A 15,969-nucleotide genomic window follows, 5' to 3' on the forward strand; every position below is an offset into this window, starting at 1 on the left:
AAATGAATAAAGTTGTACTCGCTTCGGCGGTACATATACTAAAATTGGAACGGTACAGAGAAGATTAGCATGGCCCCTGCGCAAGGATGACACGCAAAATCGTGAAGCGTTCCACATTTTTATAACCATGTAAATAATTATGCATTAGTTAATAACGTAACCTTTGTTTCTAACCCAATTGTTAAATACCTTTCTTACGGTGGTCTTACGGTATGTCTTAAAAAAATGCCTTGATTTTATTGTTGTTTATGTTTGTATTATGTTTATTGTTTTGTATATTTATTTTAATATAAACTCGGACAACCATTTTTACCATGTTGTGTCTGGTTGAATGACTAAAAGTCTATGCAAAAAAAGAATGTGTGTGTACTTTGTACGCACGTAAGAAGTTATACTTCTATTATATGATTTCAACGAAATAAATATACTTTCGAACAGTTTATTTATATTTTATGTAAAGATTAAACTAATTTTTACTTATTACTTTCCAAAAAGTTTTATTAAAACAATACTAAAAATTAAAAGAAATTAGGAAACTCCCGGATTCGAACCGGGACCTCTTGATCTCCAGTCAAACGCTCTACCACTGAGCTATACTCCTTTTGTTTGTGCGGGTGCGGACTACAAGATTTCTCAGACAATGTGTCAAATAGACCAAGTGAAGTGTAAAATACTGTAAATATTACTTTTATTATCTTATTCCCGAGGTAGACAAATCCAAGGATACAAAAATTATAATAAATATATTTAATAAAAACACTAATATATTATTTCCACATCTTTTTTGGACTATAATACATACATAACTAACATTTAGCAACGAACTCCATACGGTCTGTGTGCGCATGTGGGCAGAACAATAAAAATGCACTCCCAATCGCGCCTAAAGAAGTATGACTTCAAAAAAATGAATAAAGTTGTGTTGATTTTGTTGGTTTTCCTCCATATACTCCTTCATACACTTTTTAGCCGTCAGTATACCAGCATTGACGTGGCATCATGAGATTCATTTTATTTGACTCCCATAACTAACCTAAGTCCTCTTTGTTATGAATTGTATATATTAACTCAATTTTTGCCGTAGAAATAATTTTTTTCATATTAAGTTCTTGGGAATTAAATAACCTACAATTTCATATTTAAAAATTTTTTCGTATCTCTGATGCTAATCTTTCTATTCTGAAGAAAATGGCATTTTTTACCAAACTACAAAAATTCGTTATTCGCTTTTAACTCCAGTGTTTTAAAAACTAATCATTGTAAGCCAGCCAAACTTCTAGAATCTACTAATAATACATAAATAAAGAAGAATGAATAAGGCCAATGACTAGAAACACCGCTAACTTACATTATTATGCTTCCAATTGGATTTCTCCTTTTTTTTCCAAAAAATATATTGATTTTTTAACCGCAACTTTTTCATTTTTTATCTTAGAAAATTGGGTTAAAAATAATTTTGTAGGTTTTTACAAGATCTATAAGCTTATTAATATTAAATCTTTGGGTTGGTAAAGGTGGTTTTTGCATGCTATTATAAGTTTTAATTGTCAATAGCTCACTCAATTTTTGTCGTAGAAAATTTTTTTGCAAACCAAGTTCTTGGGAGTAAAATAAGCTACATTTCCCTATTTAAACATTTTTTCGTATCTCTGATGATAATCTTTCTATTCTGAAGAAAAGGGCATTTTTTTCCAAATTACAAAAATTCGTTATTCGCTTTTAACTCCAGTTTTTTTAAACTAATAATTCTAAGCCGGTCAAACTTCTAGAACAGGGGTGTCAAACTCAATTTTGCAGAGGGCCATATATTAAATTCAGAATGTGTCGGCGGGCCAGATTCAAATAAAAAAAAATGTACTGAATTATTATAACATTTTATTTAATAGTATACTTATAATATACGGTTGTTAAAAATCATATCAAAGTTATAAAAGAGGGTAATTATTTTGAGCTCGAGGATCCAGATACCTGACTTCTCTTGTTTTTGACAAGCTCATTGATGTCAGGTATCATATTCGTTGTATTTATTTTAAGAATTGATTGGAGATGTTCATTTGTAAGTCTTGTGCGATGTTTGTTCTTATTTATTTTCATGACGGAAAACATCTGCTCACATAAATAGGTGCTACCAAACATGCACAGAATGCGTGCTGCATGCTTTTTTAATTCCGGGTAGTTATCCAAACTCTTGAAATATTGTGTATAAAATGTAAGTGCGTTAACCTCTTTAAATTTTTCTTTCAAAATACTGTCCGATTGAAGATCTATCAACTCCATTTGCAAATGAACTGGTGCCTGTGAAGCTTCAAAATTGAATGGATTGTTGAAAATTGGGAATTCCATTTCATTCATTTTGTGGAAGTCTTCAAAACGATTGTTGAATTCCGTGATAAGATTTTGCAGAAGTTGAGAATATTGATCCAATTTTTTTTGATCCACTGTGCCAAATGATTTTAAATGAGGGAAATGATCCAAAGTTTGATTTTTTACCTGATTTTCCCACAGCCTCAACTTTGTTTCAAAGGCTTGAATACATGAGTACATTTGAGTGACAATCAGATTTTTACCCTGTAACTTTACATTCAGATCAGTCAAGTGTTTATTCATATCTACCAAAAAGGCACAATCAACCCACCAGTCATTGTCATAATCAATTGGGTTGCCTTTTTCTAACATGAAAGCTTGAATAGGGTCACGTAATGCAAAAAATCTTTCTAAAACTACTCCTCGACTGAGCCAACGAACTTCGGTGAAATAAGGGACATCAGAAAACTTTTCGTCCAAATCTTGTAAAAACTGCCTGAACTGTCGGTGATTTAGTCCTCTGCTCCTTATAAAATTTACTATTTTAATTATAGGTTGCATGACATGGTCCATTTTTAAATGTTTGGATGCCAATGATTCCTGGTGAATTATACAGTGAAATCCCACAAAATTTCCTGATGTTTTCTGTTTTAATTTAGTTACAACGCCCGAATGTTGGCCAACCATGGCAGGAGCGCCATCCGTAGTTGTGCTGCTAAGTATATTCCAATCGAGTCCATATTCTGCCATCAAATGCTCCAATGCAGAATAAATATCATTTGCTGTTGTAGTACCTGTCAATGGAACGCACTTTAATAGTTCTTCAGTTATTTCAAAGTTACTGTTAATACCTCGTATAAAAACAGCAAGTTGAGCTGTATCAACAGTATCAGTGCTCTCATCAACAGCCAGTGAAAAGTTTGTAAATTCCTTAATTTTCTCCTTCAGTTGAAGAACCAAATTTTGAGATAAATCATTTATTCTTGAAGCAACAGTGTTTCTTGACAGCGAAATATTTTGAATTATTGACTTTTGAAATGGAGATGAAACATCGGCAACTTTCAACATACAGTCTTTAATAAAATCACCATCAGTGAAAGGTTTTGATCTCTTCGCGATTTCTAATGCAATAATAAAACTTGATTTCAGGGCATCTTCGCTCTCAGTATTAGCTTTACTAAACATCGATTGTTGACCTTGAAGTTTAGATTTTAAAGATGACAATCTGTCCATTCTTATTTTTTCAGTGTAACAATCTAATTTTGATTTATGATTCGTATCATAGTGTCTCTTCAAGTTAAACTCCTTACAAACAGCAACTGTTTGATTGCAAATCAAACACAGTGGTTTACCTTTCCATTCTATGAAAAAATATGCATTTTCCCATTTAGACTGAAAAACTCTACGTTCACTATCAACTTTACGTTTTTGTGACATTATGCCGAAATCGTAACAAATATGGAACTCGACACAATTATGGATATCGCACACGCACGACACAAACAAATGTACAATACCTTCTCAACCACTACTTCGCAACTGACTCACGTGACACGTCGACGCACTTCTTTTATATCGATAAGGAAGGTTCTAGTCTAGACTCGAAGCGCATGGAAGATTCTATTGTTCTCAACAAAAATAATAGGGTGTTTCCGCTAAGAGATGGTGTTACTGTCTATCTCTCTCGCTTGTCTAGGCTGTAATATATATATAATATATATATATAATAGCTTGTCTATCTCTCTTGCCTTTGAAATGACTTATAAATGTAGTGTAGTGTACGCATTTTAAAACTTCCGTAGAGCAATCGAGTGAAGTCTAAAAGCTCTAAAAAACATGATTCTTCTTTCTGTGACACATTGCGATCGCGGGCCGTATTGGTATGGCCCGGGGGCCGGATGCGGCCCGCGGGCCGTATCTTTGACATGACTGTTCTAGAACCTATTAATAATACATAAATAAAGAAGACCAAATAAGGTCAATGACTAATTTTAATTTGGGTGGTGATTAGGAGGTTGCTTCCGATCACTTTTTAGCTGAAAAAAATAGGGACTGTCATTCTTTTCATTATAAGTCACTTAATTTTTGAGCTAGAGACTTTTTTATTTCTGGAGATAGATATTTTTAAATACATACTTTAAATTAGTTTAAACAAGTTATTCTAGAAAAATGCATAGTTTTCATGTCTTTTGACTTTGAAACTACAATATTTAGCATTTGACGAAAAAGACATAATATATAAAAAAAGACTAAGTTTTCACTCTAATGGCATATAAAACAACATAATACTATTCTACATCCCACCAGAATGAAAACAATGGGAACCTTCTCTGGTTACACCTCCGAGGCTTCTACAATTTGCAAGCCATACGGATGCTGAGACTAAGGAAGATGAGGGAATTCTACAATTTGCAATTCACGTCCCATCTGCTCAGCGCGGTAAAGTTCCAACGAGAATGGTTCCCTTCATACTCCACACAGAGTAAATGGTTATTCATTTTGAAAATGGTTTTGGAGTATTGAAAATGGTTATTCATTTTTTACATAATATATAATAAAGTATAGCTCGATTACTATTGGACTTAAAGAAAATTAAAAAAAAAACGGTTTTGTTTATTTTTTTAAAAGGTACATTTTTGTTAAGTAAAGTTGTTTTGATAAAACGAAATCTTTTAGAGTTATTAGCAGAAAACTTATTAAAAAATTGATTTTTTCGATATAAAACGTAACACTTTCGATAGCGAATAAATCGAAAACTATTAATTTTATCAAAAAAATGTATAGAACGTTTTTTCCTTAGAATGAATGTTTTTATCAACTTTTGCAGTCAAAATATAATGAAAAATTTCCACTCCCGAGATGGAGTGGCAACCACTCCCATGGTAAAAGCGCCTTTCGGAATCATATAGATTTTGATCATTGGACTATCCACTACTTATTCTCAAATTTTCAAGCAAATCGATCCATTCTGTAAAAATTGTGAGGTTTTGTCCTATTTTAAGCTTCATTACTTGGACTATTGCATTCGATTTGTAAGAGCCTTAAGAACCTTTCTAAACTAAAGCGATGATGACGAAATGAAAATTGCATGATTGAACAAAGAAAATGCACTTTCCAAAGTGCATTCGAAGCGATGAAACATGGACGAAAATGGGTTAAATATTACTACTCGGTAGGTTTTTGGGCGCGCTGAACACGAATATCACAACCACAATAATCTCCGAGACACTTGGTGCTCAGGATAGGCCTCGTCTGGAGTTTTGTGAATATTCTATACAAAATCAGTGCAAAGTGGTTACACGGTTGCACATTGCCTCGCCTATATTTAGTTAATCCAATTCGATTTATGTTGATTAAACATGTTTAAAATAGGGACTGCACAACATTTTAATTATCATCAAATAATTAATAATGAAATATAGGGCAGTCAATGAGGGTATTTGGCTCCGAATTCCATCCTACTACATCGATTTACTTGATATTTTCACACTAAGTAGGGAGTAGCTCAAGAAACAAAGTCTACCCTATGCCGATGTGCGCTTTTATCTTGGGGGTGGTTCCCACCCCTTTTCGGGAGTGAAACATGTTTTGGTTAAAATAGCCACGGAAGAGGCTAGACTACCTAATTTTAAGCAAAAACTGTTCTATAATTATTTTTTTGAAAACTCAATACTTTTAGAGTTATTTGAGATTGAAAGTGCCATTTTCATTGAAAAATGACACCTTTTCGGACGGATTTTTGCGAATACCTTAAAAACTATGCATCTAACAAAAAAACTATATAAAATATTTTTGTAGGTTATAAAAAAACAAAGAGATTCGTTCCTTCATAAATCTTCTAAGTTAAAATATAAAGAGGGATATGGTAGGTAAGAAGAGTTTGTTTTTTTTTGCGGCATGCTCCAATTGGTGTATTCAACTTAAAATAACAGAGAAACTGTCGATTTTAGGTGTATCATGATACTAAAATAATAATAATTTATAATAACTTTTGTAGTGCTTTAGTCCATTCTTTCACGGTTTTTGCTCTAAATTTTAAAGAACCGCTTGGATTGACATGAAATTTGGCATACGCATAGCTTAAATGTCAAAGAAAAAAAGTGATATTGTGCCGACGTGTGCTTTTGCCCTGGGGGTGACTTTCACCTCCTCTTGGGGGTGAAAAAATATATGTCCAAAACAACTCCGGAAATGGGTAAACTGACTAATTTTAAGTAACTTTTGTTCTATAGAGCTTTTTCGCCAAGTCAACACTTTTCGAGTTATTTGCGAGTGAATATGTTCATTTTTCAACAAAATAACCACATTTTTAGACGGTTTTTCGCAAATAACTCAAAAAGTAAGTATTTTGTCGAAAAAACCGTTCTTAGCAAAAATATAGCCTATAAAAAAGTAACAAAAATGGTGTACGCGTTAGATCTCTGGATATCGTAGAACCAGAGTTATAGCCAATGAAATATAGATTCATATTCACCAAATTTCAAATAGAATATTTCGACGTAAAATATCCAAAAAATTAAGCACTTTTTGGGGAAAACCCATTTTAACTTTTTTAAAGTGTTTAAAAAAAGCTTTATTTCTGTTTTTACGAAAAGTTTCTAGCATTAAATTTAAGCAAGTTACGCTCAAAATAAAGTTGGTCCCTTTTGTTTTGGCAAAAAAAATCGGGAAGACCACCCCCTAATTAGCAACTTAAATGAAATTAATCGTTGCCGCTCCATAAATTATTTTACTTATATTGTGTTTATATGATCTGTAAGTTTCATCGATTCAAAGTGTTTATTTTTTAAAAAATTTGGTTTCAAAGTAAAATTTTTAAAAATTTAAATTTTGAAAAATATGCTTTTTTTCAAAATAACTTAAAAATTGTTAGAGATACCAAAAGTCTCGAAATACAAAAAAAGTCAGATTTGCTTTTCTGAATATCATGTATTTTTTTGTTTTTCTGTTAGACAAAAATTGATCAAGATTTGGTGTTTCTAAATTTGCATACATTCGTGATCAGTGACTCGTTCAACCCCTTTTAACTACAGCCGTTTCAATAATAAGGACTTTGAACCGATGAAACTTACAGATCATATAAACAATATATACACGAGTCAAGAAACTTGTGAAGTCGTTACGATTAAAAGATACTAATTAGGGGGTGATTTTCTCGATTTTTTTACCAAAACCAAAAGGGACTAACTTTATTTTGAGCGTAACTTGTTTAATTTTGATGCTAGAAATTTTTTTTATAAAACAAAAATGAGCATTTTTTAAACACCTTAAATAAGTTTAAATGAGTTTTCCCCGAAATGTGCTTCATTTTTGGTTATTTCACGTTAAATTATTCCACTTGGAATTTGACGAATATGAACCTATATTTCATTAGCTATAACTCTGCTTCTACTAAATAAAAAAACGTGATATATTCACTATTTTTTTAAATTTTTTATAGGCTATATTTTTGCTAAGAATGCTTTTTCGACAAAATACTTACAATTTGAGTTATTTGCGAAAAACCGTCTAAAAGCGTGGTTATTTTGTTGAAAAAATGAACATATTCACTGCCAAATAACTCGAAAAGTATTGACTTAGTGAAAAAACTCTATAGAACAAAAGTTACTTTAAATTAGCCAGTTTACCCATTTCCTGACTTTGTTTGGACGAATATTTTTTAACCCCCAAGAGGGGGTGAAAACCACCCCCAGGGCAAAAGCACATATCGGCACAATATCACTTTTTTTCTTTGACTTGTTAGCTGTGTGTATGCCAAATTTCATGTCAATCCAAGCGGTTCTTTAAAATTTAAAGGTTTTGCAATATTTTACCGTTAATGAATGGACTACTTGGAAAGACCTTTAAAATGAGTAATACTAAATGTCGATTACATTCAAACTAAGCGAGATATTCTACAAAAAGGTTGATGACTAATGTATTTTAAGAATAAATGAGAACTATATTTAACCCCTCATTCATCAGAATTTAAATACATCGTTTTCCTTCTACAATACTTTTTATTATAGTGTTATTTCTATGTTCAAAAAGTTGGAATGGATTAAAATGAATGGTTTTTGAAAAAATAAGATCAATTTAATTATAGAGCGCATTTTTAAATTCTCTAAAAATCTTCATTTTCCTCCATGTAACTCGAAAAAGATAAGAGATACAAAAAAAGATACCACACAAAAATGTAGGGCTTTTTCAGATACAAATTTTCTTTTTGTTTTTCATTAAAGTATCTCTTATCATTTTCAAGTTACATGGAGAAAAAGGAAGATTTTTAAGAAAATTTAAAAATGCTCTCCATAATTTGATCTTTTTTTTTTCAAAAACCATTCATTTTAAACCCGTCCAACTTTTTGAACATAGAAATAACACTATAATAAAAGGTATTATGGAAGGAAAACAATGCATTTATATTTTGGTGGATGGGGGTTAAAATTACTTCTCATTTTTTTCTTAAAATACATTAGTTATCAATTTTATTTGCAGCATATCTCGCTTAGTTTTAATGCAATGGACCTTTAATATTGCTCATTTTAAAGGTCTTTTCAAGCACTACAAAAGGTATTAGTAGCATTATACACCTAAAATCGACCGTTTCTCTGTTATTTCAAGTTGAATATACCAATTTGAGAATGTACCAAAAAACAAACTATTTTCACCTACCATATCTCCTTTTGTATTATAACTAGAAGATTGATGAAGGCAAAAGTGTCTCTTTGTTTATTTATAACGTACAAAAATGTTTAATATAGTTTTTTAGTTAGATGCATAGTTTTTAAGGTATTCGCAAAAAACCGTTCGAAAAGGTATTATGTTTCAATGAAAATGGCCAATTTTCAACCACGAATGTCTCAAATAGTATCGAGTTTAAAAAATATATAGAACAGTTTTTGCTTAGAATTAGGTTCTCTAGCGAATTCCGTGGTAATTTTAACCAAAATATTTTTCACCCCCGAGAAGGGGTGGGAACCACCCCCAAGATAAAAGCACACATCGGCATAGAGTAGACTCTCAATTAGGAGATCAGTAGAGGCTAGGCCCAAAATTTCATTAAAATCCATGCAGTAGGATAGAATTCGGGGGTAATATCCCTATTCTTGCTCCCACTGACTGGCGTAATATGCACTATAGTAAGGTATAAAAAACATTAAATATTACATTCTATCTCGTAACTCAAGTCAGTCTCTTGGATTTTTATATAAAGTTTATTAACTTAAAATAACATTACTTGAATTGGTTTAGAATAAAATTGCTTTTAGAGAAGAAAATGATGTTTAATCTCGATTAAAACATGTATTTTTCCTAATCCAAACTATTTTTTTAAACGAAAATAAGAAAAATAATAACTTTAACTGACGTGGTCACTACGTAGTGTGAATTTGAAAAAAAAAAAGTTGAATTTCTGTGTTTTTGACTTAATTGCCTCATTTATAGGGTTCTGCTGTTAAATTTAATGAAAAATTTAATGAAAGTATAATATAAGTATGGAAATCATGTTTGTGTAAATTTAAGGAATTCTTTGCTTGAACTGTGTGTAATAATGGTAAAAAAGTTTTACTTTTTAGTAATAGATATTAAAAATTTCTCTAGCTAATGTGATAATCATTCTGTGTACCAATGATTAATTAATATACCAGTACTAACTGCTATTTAATCACGTTATTTATAATTTGCCTTACGTTGTAACGTGTATGTAAATAAGACGTTAAAAAGTAAAATAAACTTGCGTTTTGTCATTAGCCAAGTCTAACGCTTAACAAAAATATTTTTTTATTTATCGCACAATAAATGTTATATTGTCCAATTAATATTTGTTTATATTTTAAAATGATAAAAAGGATGGTACTGTACATATGTATCTAATTAAAATTATAGTCTAACAGTGTCGAATATTATATTATTGGAAACAATGTTATACTGAGGTGTACTCATAAAAGATTATTATTAATATTCAGAAAACCTTGACAAACTATCTATATAAGGATTTTTACAGCTGTTGCGCCTGCCTTCTTTCAGCCAACGTCTGGGAACATCCATAAAATACGTCGTAAAATTTTTGGACTTTGTAATACCCTCTCCCCTTCCGTCGTAAAGCGTCGTTTACAGTTGACCCCCCCCCCTCTTACCGACGTCGCAATTGCAACTCATGACTCCCCCTTTTTAGTGATTTTTTTTTTAATTCCATGTTATTTCTGGATTTTTAACTATGTTTTTAACTATGATACTTTTTAACAGTATTACTATGTAGCTCATTAATATCCGCGTACTTTTGTCTCTCAATTCACTGTTCAACTAATTACATTTTTTTTTGGCAAAAGTCAATACTTTTATCGCAGTTCCTATGCTTTCTTAACCGAATCATATAAATCTTGATACTTATTTTGTTTTGATTTCAATACCATTTCTTTTATTCATTATAAATACAATGTGGTAATTAAATAAAATAGAATATTTTATTTCTATTCATTCTTGTAGAATAATTGTTTCACACAGAGTATTAAGTAAATCAATGAGTAGTTTAATATTTATTGCTTCCAGACGTTGTTCTGTATAGAAGCGTTTGTTTAAATACATAGAACAATGTTTTATTGTTTGTTATTCTGTACAAAACTGCTAGCAATATTATTAAGGCTGTGAGTGATAAAAACGAAATGAAAAGTATGCCATAAAAGTAATATATCTACTAATTCTTTTTAATCCTACAATAGGGTATATTTTTTATATTCGTGAACATCAAACGACGTCGGATGTGCACTCATGGTCCCCTTCCCCCTGTCGTATACCGTCGTAATAAGCAAAGATCCCCCTCCCCCTTATCAACGACGTAGTTTAAGGATGTTCCCGTCTCCAGTCGTTTCTGTTCTGCCATTCTCCATCTCTAAGGTCTCGTCTTTCCATGGCCTCGTCCACTTCATCACTCCATGATCTTCGGAGTCTACCTTTTCTTCTCTTTCCTATTGGGTTCCTTGACAAATTTCAGTTATAATTTAAGGCAGACATACGAAAAATTTTAATATTTATGTGATTAAAATATGAGTAAAGTGTGGTTAAATAAAAATGAGTAAAATATTTCAAATTAACCCATTATAGGCCAGCGTCCTATTTATAGATCATTGAAAATTTAATATTTTGTTACGCTTATAAAGTTTGTTTAAATTTATAGAAATTGAAAACATGAAATGAAAACATTTCCATAGATAATCGGCGGGCTGAAAAGTTCGTAGGATGACACATAGATGGCTCTACTGGTATTAAATCCATATGATTTTTACTCAGCCAAAAAGATGCGTTTATAAATTTGATAAGCAATATTCGGACTCTGCACAAGGAAAATCAACCGTTGAGGAATGGTTTGCTAAGTTTAAACGAGGCGAAATGAGCACCGAGGACGATGCATACAGTGGACGCCCCAAAGAGGCTGTTACCGATGAAAATATCAAAAAAGTCCACAAAATAATTTTGGATGACCATAAAGTGAAGTTGTTCGAGAAAGCTGAGACTGTAAAGACATGAAAGGAACGTGTTGGATATAATATGCATGCATATTTGGATATGCGAAAGCTCTATGCAAAGTGGGTGCCGCGAGAGCTGACAATCGATCAAAAACAACAACGAATTGTTGTTTCTGAGAAGTATTTGAAGCTATTCAACCGTAATAAAACCGAATTTTTGCAGCGATATATTACAATGGATGACACATGGCTCCATAATTTCACACCGGAGTCTAATCGAGAGTCTGCCGGGTCGACTGCACGTGATGAACCGACTCCAAAGGGTGGACAGACGCAACAGTCGGCTGGCAAAGTTATGGCATCAGTATTTTGGGATGCGCATGGTATAATATTCATCGAGTATCTTCTTAAAGGAAAAAAACATTAATAGCGACTATTAAGTTGCGCTATTGGGGCGTTTGAACGACAAAATCGTGTAAAAATGCCCCAATTTGAAAAAAAAATAAATAAAGTGCTGTTTCATCAAGATAACGCACCGTGTAACAAATTAATAAAAATGATGGCAAAATTTCATGAACTGGGATTCGAATTGCCTCCGAAGCCACCGTATTTACCAGATATGGCACCCGGCGACTACTACCTGTTAGCTGACCTCAATAGAATGCTCGCTGGAAAGAAATTTAACACCGGCGAAGAGTTAATCGCCGAAACTGAGGCCTATTTTGAGGCTGAAGAGAAATTGTATTATAAAAATGGTATTGAAAAGATGTATGACCGCCATAATCGTTGTAGAGACCTCGAAGGAAACTATTTTGAATAATAAAATCAAATTTTATCAAAAAAAATTATTTCTATGTTAGCCTACGAACTTTTCAGCCCGCCTGTTATTTTAGACTGTAGTAATAGTACATTCTTTCACGGTTTTGCTGTAAATTTTAAAGAACCGCTTGGATTGACATGCAATGTGGTATAGGCTTATAGGCACAGCTAACATGTCAAAGAAAAAAAAGTGATATGGTGCCGATGTGTGCTTTTGCCCTGGGGGTGAGTTTCCTCCCATCTCGGGGGGTGAAAAATATATGTCCAAGATAAGTTTCGAAATGGATAAACCGACTAATTTTAAGCAACTTTTGTTCTATAGAGTTTTTTCAACAAATCAATACTTTTCAAGGTGTTTGCAAGTGAATATGTTCATTTTTCAACAAAATAACCACGTTTTAAGAAGGTTTTTAGCTAATAACTCAAAACGTAAGCATTTTGTCGAAAAAAATATTCTTAACAAAACTATAGCCTATAAAAAAGTGAAAAAAAATGGTGTTATAGCAAAAGCAGAGTTATAGCTAATGAAAAATAGGTTCATATTCGAAAAATTCCAAATAGAATAATTCAATGTGAAATATCCAAATAATGAAGTATTCTTGGGGAGAACACATTACAACTTTCCTATAGTGTTTAAAAAAGCTTTATTTCTGTTTTTATAAAAAAAATTTCTAGCAACAAATGTAAGCAAGTTACGCTCAAAATAAAGTTGGTCCCTTTTGGTTTGGCAAAAAAAAAAATCAGGAAGATCACCCAAAATTAGCAATTTAAATGAAATTAATCGTTACCGCTTTACAAGTTACTTTACTTATGTTGTGTTTATATGATCAGTATGTTTCATCGATACAAAGTGCTTATTTTTGAAAAAAATTGGTTTTGAAGTAAAATTTTTAAAAATTTTAATTTTGAAAAAAAAATGCTTTTTAAAAAAATGCTTCTTTTCAAAATAACTTAAAAATTGTTAGAGATACTAAAAATCTTAAACAATAAAAAGTGTCGGCTTTACTTTATGAATATTTTGTATTTTTTTGTTTTTCTGTAAGACAAAAATTTTTTAAGATTCGGTGTTTCTAAATTTGCATACACTCGTGATAAGTGACTCATTCAAGCCCTTTTAACTACAGCTGTTTCAAAAATAAGGACTTTGAACCGATGAAACTTACAGATCATATGATCAATACATACGCGAGTAAAAAACTTGTGAAAGTGGTAACAATTAAGTTCATTTGAAATGCTAATTAGGGGGTGATTTCCCGATTTCCTACCAAAAAAGGGACAACTTTATTTCGAGCGTAACTTGTTTACTCTTGATGCTAAAAAATTGTTTTAAAAAACAAAAATAAGCATTTTTTAAACACTTTAAAAAAGTTAAAATGAGTTTTCCCCAAAAAAGTGCTTCGTTTTTTGGTTATGGCACGTTAAAATATTCGATTTGGAATTTGACGAATATGAACCTATTTTTCATTAGCTATAACTCTGCTTCTACTAGGTATAGTGACTTAATATATACACCATGTTTTTCACTTTTTTACGTGCTATATTTTTGATAAGAATGTTTTTTTCAACCAAATACTTTTTGAGTTACTTGCGAAAAACCGTCGGAAAACGTGGTTATTTTGTAGAAAAATTAACATATTCACTCGCGAATAACTCGAAAAGTATTAACTTGGTGAAAAAACTTTATAGAACAAAAGTTGCTTAGAATTAGTCATTTTTATTTCCGGACTTATTTCGAACATATATTTTTCACCCCCAAAAGGGGGTGAAACTCTCCCCTAGGCCAAAAGCACACATCGGAACAATGCTTTTTTCTTTGACTTGTTAGCTATGTCCATGCCAAATTTCATGTCAATCCAAGCGGTTCTTTAAAATTTAGAGGTCTTGCAATATTTTACCTTTAAAGAACATACTATAAACTGAATAATTCTAATTATACGAGTATAATAATAATTATACAACAAAAATTATTTATGGTGTATAATTATTGTTATATCGTTTCAATAAAAAAATTAAAAACATTGAACAAATTTGCGGACTTCGTTTAGATTTATATATTTAATAATACAAGTTTCATATCGGCCCTTTTTTATCGTTTACTGGATTATCCTTGTTGAGTAATGTTTATTATGAACTATAATTATGAATAAATCTCGGAAATATAAATTGTCGAATGATCATTACGAGTATAACTTTTATTTTACTGATCTATAAATAGTTAATGGGTATACTAAAAGAGCCTGGATTAACGACACATTCGAATAACAGCAAATTTGTACTGGAATCAAACAGCTGACATCAGAATTAACAACCAGACATCTAAAGAAATTGGAAAAGACTGTGAGACTTGTACACACTTCTAAGTAGGTCAAAACGACAAACAAGTGTATGTTCTCAAAAAAATTGATAGTGTGTAAAAAATGTTTTATTGTCAGCTAAGTATTTTCAACACATAACGTGCCATCATCAAAGCTTCGTCCTCTTATAAAACCTTCATAGAAGAGCAATTGCTAAACGACACAATAAAAAACATAGATTCTGGGCAAAAGCCACAGATATCGGGTATAGACCCCCTTAAAATGAATAAATTTACATCTAATTTCTTTTTTATTTTAAAAAGACAACATGGCTGAGTCAAACCATTTTGAGCCCACGTGATGGCTGCACTGATCTGCTTAATGGATAAAAATTATTGGATATGTAATTTAGTATGTTAATATTTATAAGAAACAAGTGGTGCCCTATCTAATTTTGTTCTGACATAAGTAATTAATAATTATTAAAAAATGACTTAAATTGAAGTAAATTTAAAAAAAATTAGGACCGGGCAGATATTATTTTAGATTTTTTGGGTCATTCGAAACAGAAAAGGGCTTTCGTAATTGAAGACCTATTTACAAAATCAACATAACTGTATTTTTAAAATTTCTGTAATTTGTTTGTGTAAAAACCTAATTTCTATAAAAGAATTTGGAAATACATATTAATGATATTATTTATAAATATTATAGATATAATATCTATAAATACTATCTATAAATAATATCATTAAAATTTACAATTCCTTCATAGAAATTGTATTTTTACACTAAAGAATTACAGAAATCTTAAAAATACACTAATGTTGTTTTTGTAAATAGCTCTTCAATTTTTCTCTAAGTTAATCGTTTTCAAGTTATAAACAATTTAAAACTGAATAAAGAACGAACGATGGAGATTTTCAAGGCTTAAAATAAAGAGTAAAAAATATTATTTTTGTAATCATCAAGTACCTAAATTCAAGTTCAAAAGTTCTATCAAGTTCCGGTAAAAAATTTTCCCATGTTCTATTCTAAAATGTATTTTTTAAATTGTTAATGAGGAAGGTTCCTTACGAGAAGACAGGCGATCGTGCTGCATTAAACTA

General features: G+C 31.3%; 1 protein-coding gene and 1 non-coding gene across 3 annotated transcripts in view; both read left to right on the top strand.

Moving 5' to 3' along the window:
* Positions 1-15,969, top strand: part of LOC126880443 (carboxypeptidase D) — a 156,875-nt gene that overhangs the window by 42,519 nt on the left and 98,387 nt on the right. The gene's annotated exons all lie outside the window — the stretch shown is intronic.
* LOC126880999 (U6 spliceosomal RNA) lies at positions 15-121 on the top strand. Its single transcript, XR_007696704.1, has one exon. It is a non-coding gene; the product is annotated as a U6 spliceosomal RNA (small nuclear RNA).

The sequence above is a fragment of the Diabrotica virgifera genome, chromosome 2 (assembly GCF_917563875.1).
Source record: "Diabrotica virgifera virgifera chromosome 2, PGI_DIABVI_V3a".
Taxonomy (NCBI): domain Eukaryota; kingdom Metazoa; phylum Arthropoda; class Insecta; order Coleoptera; family Chrysomelidae; genus Diabrotica; species Diabrotica virgifera.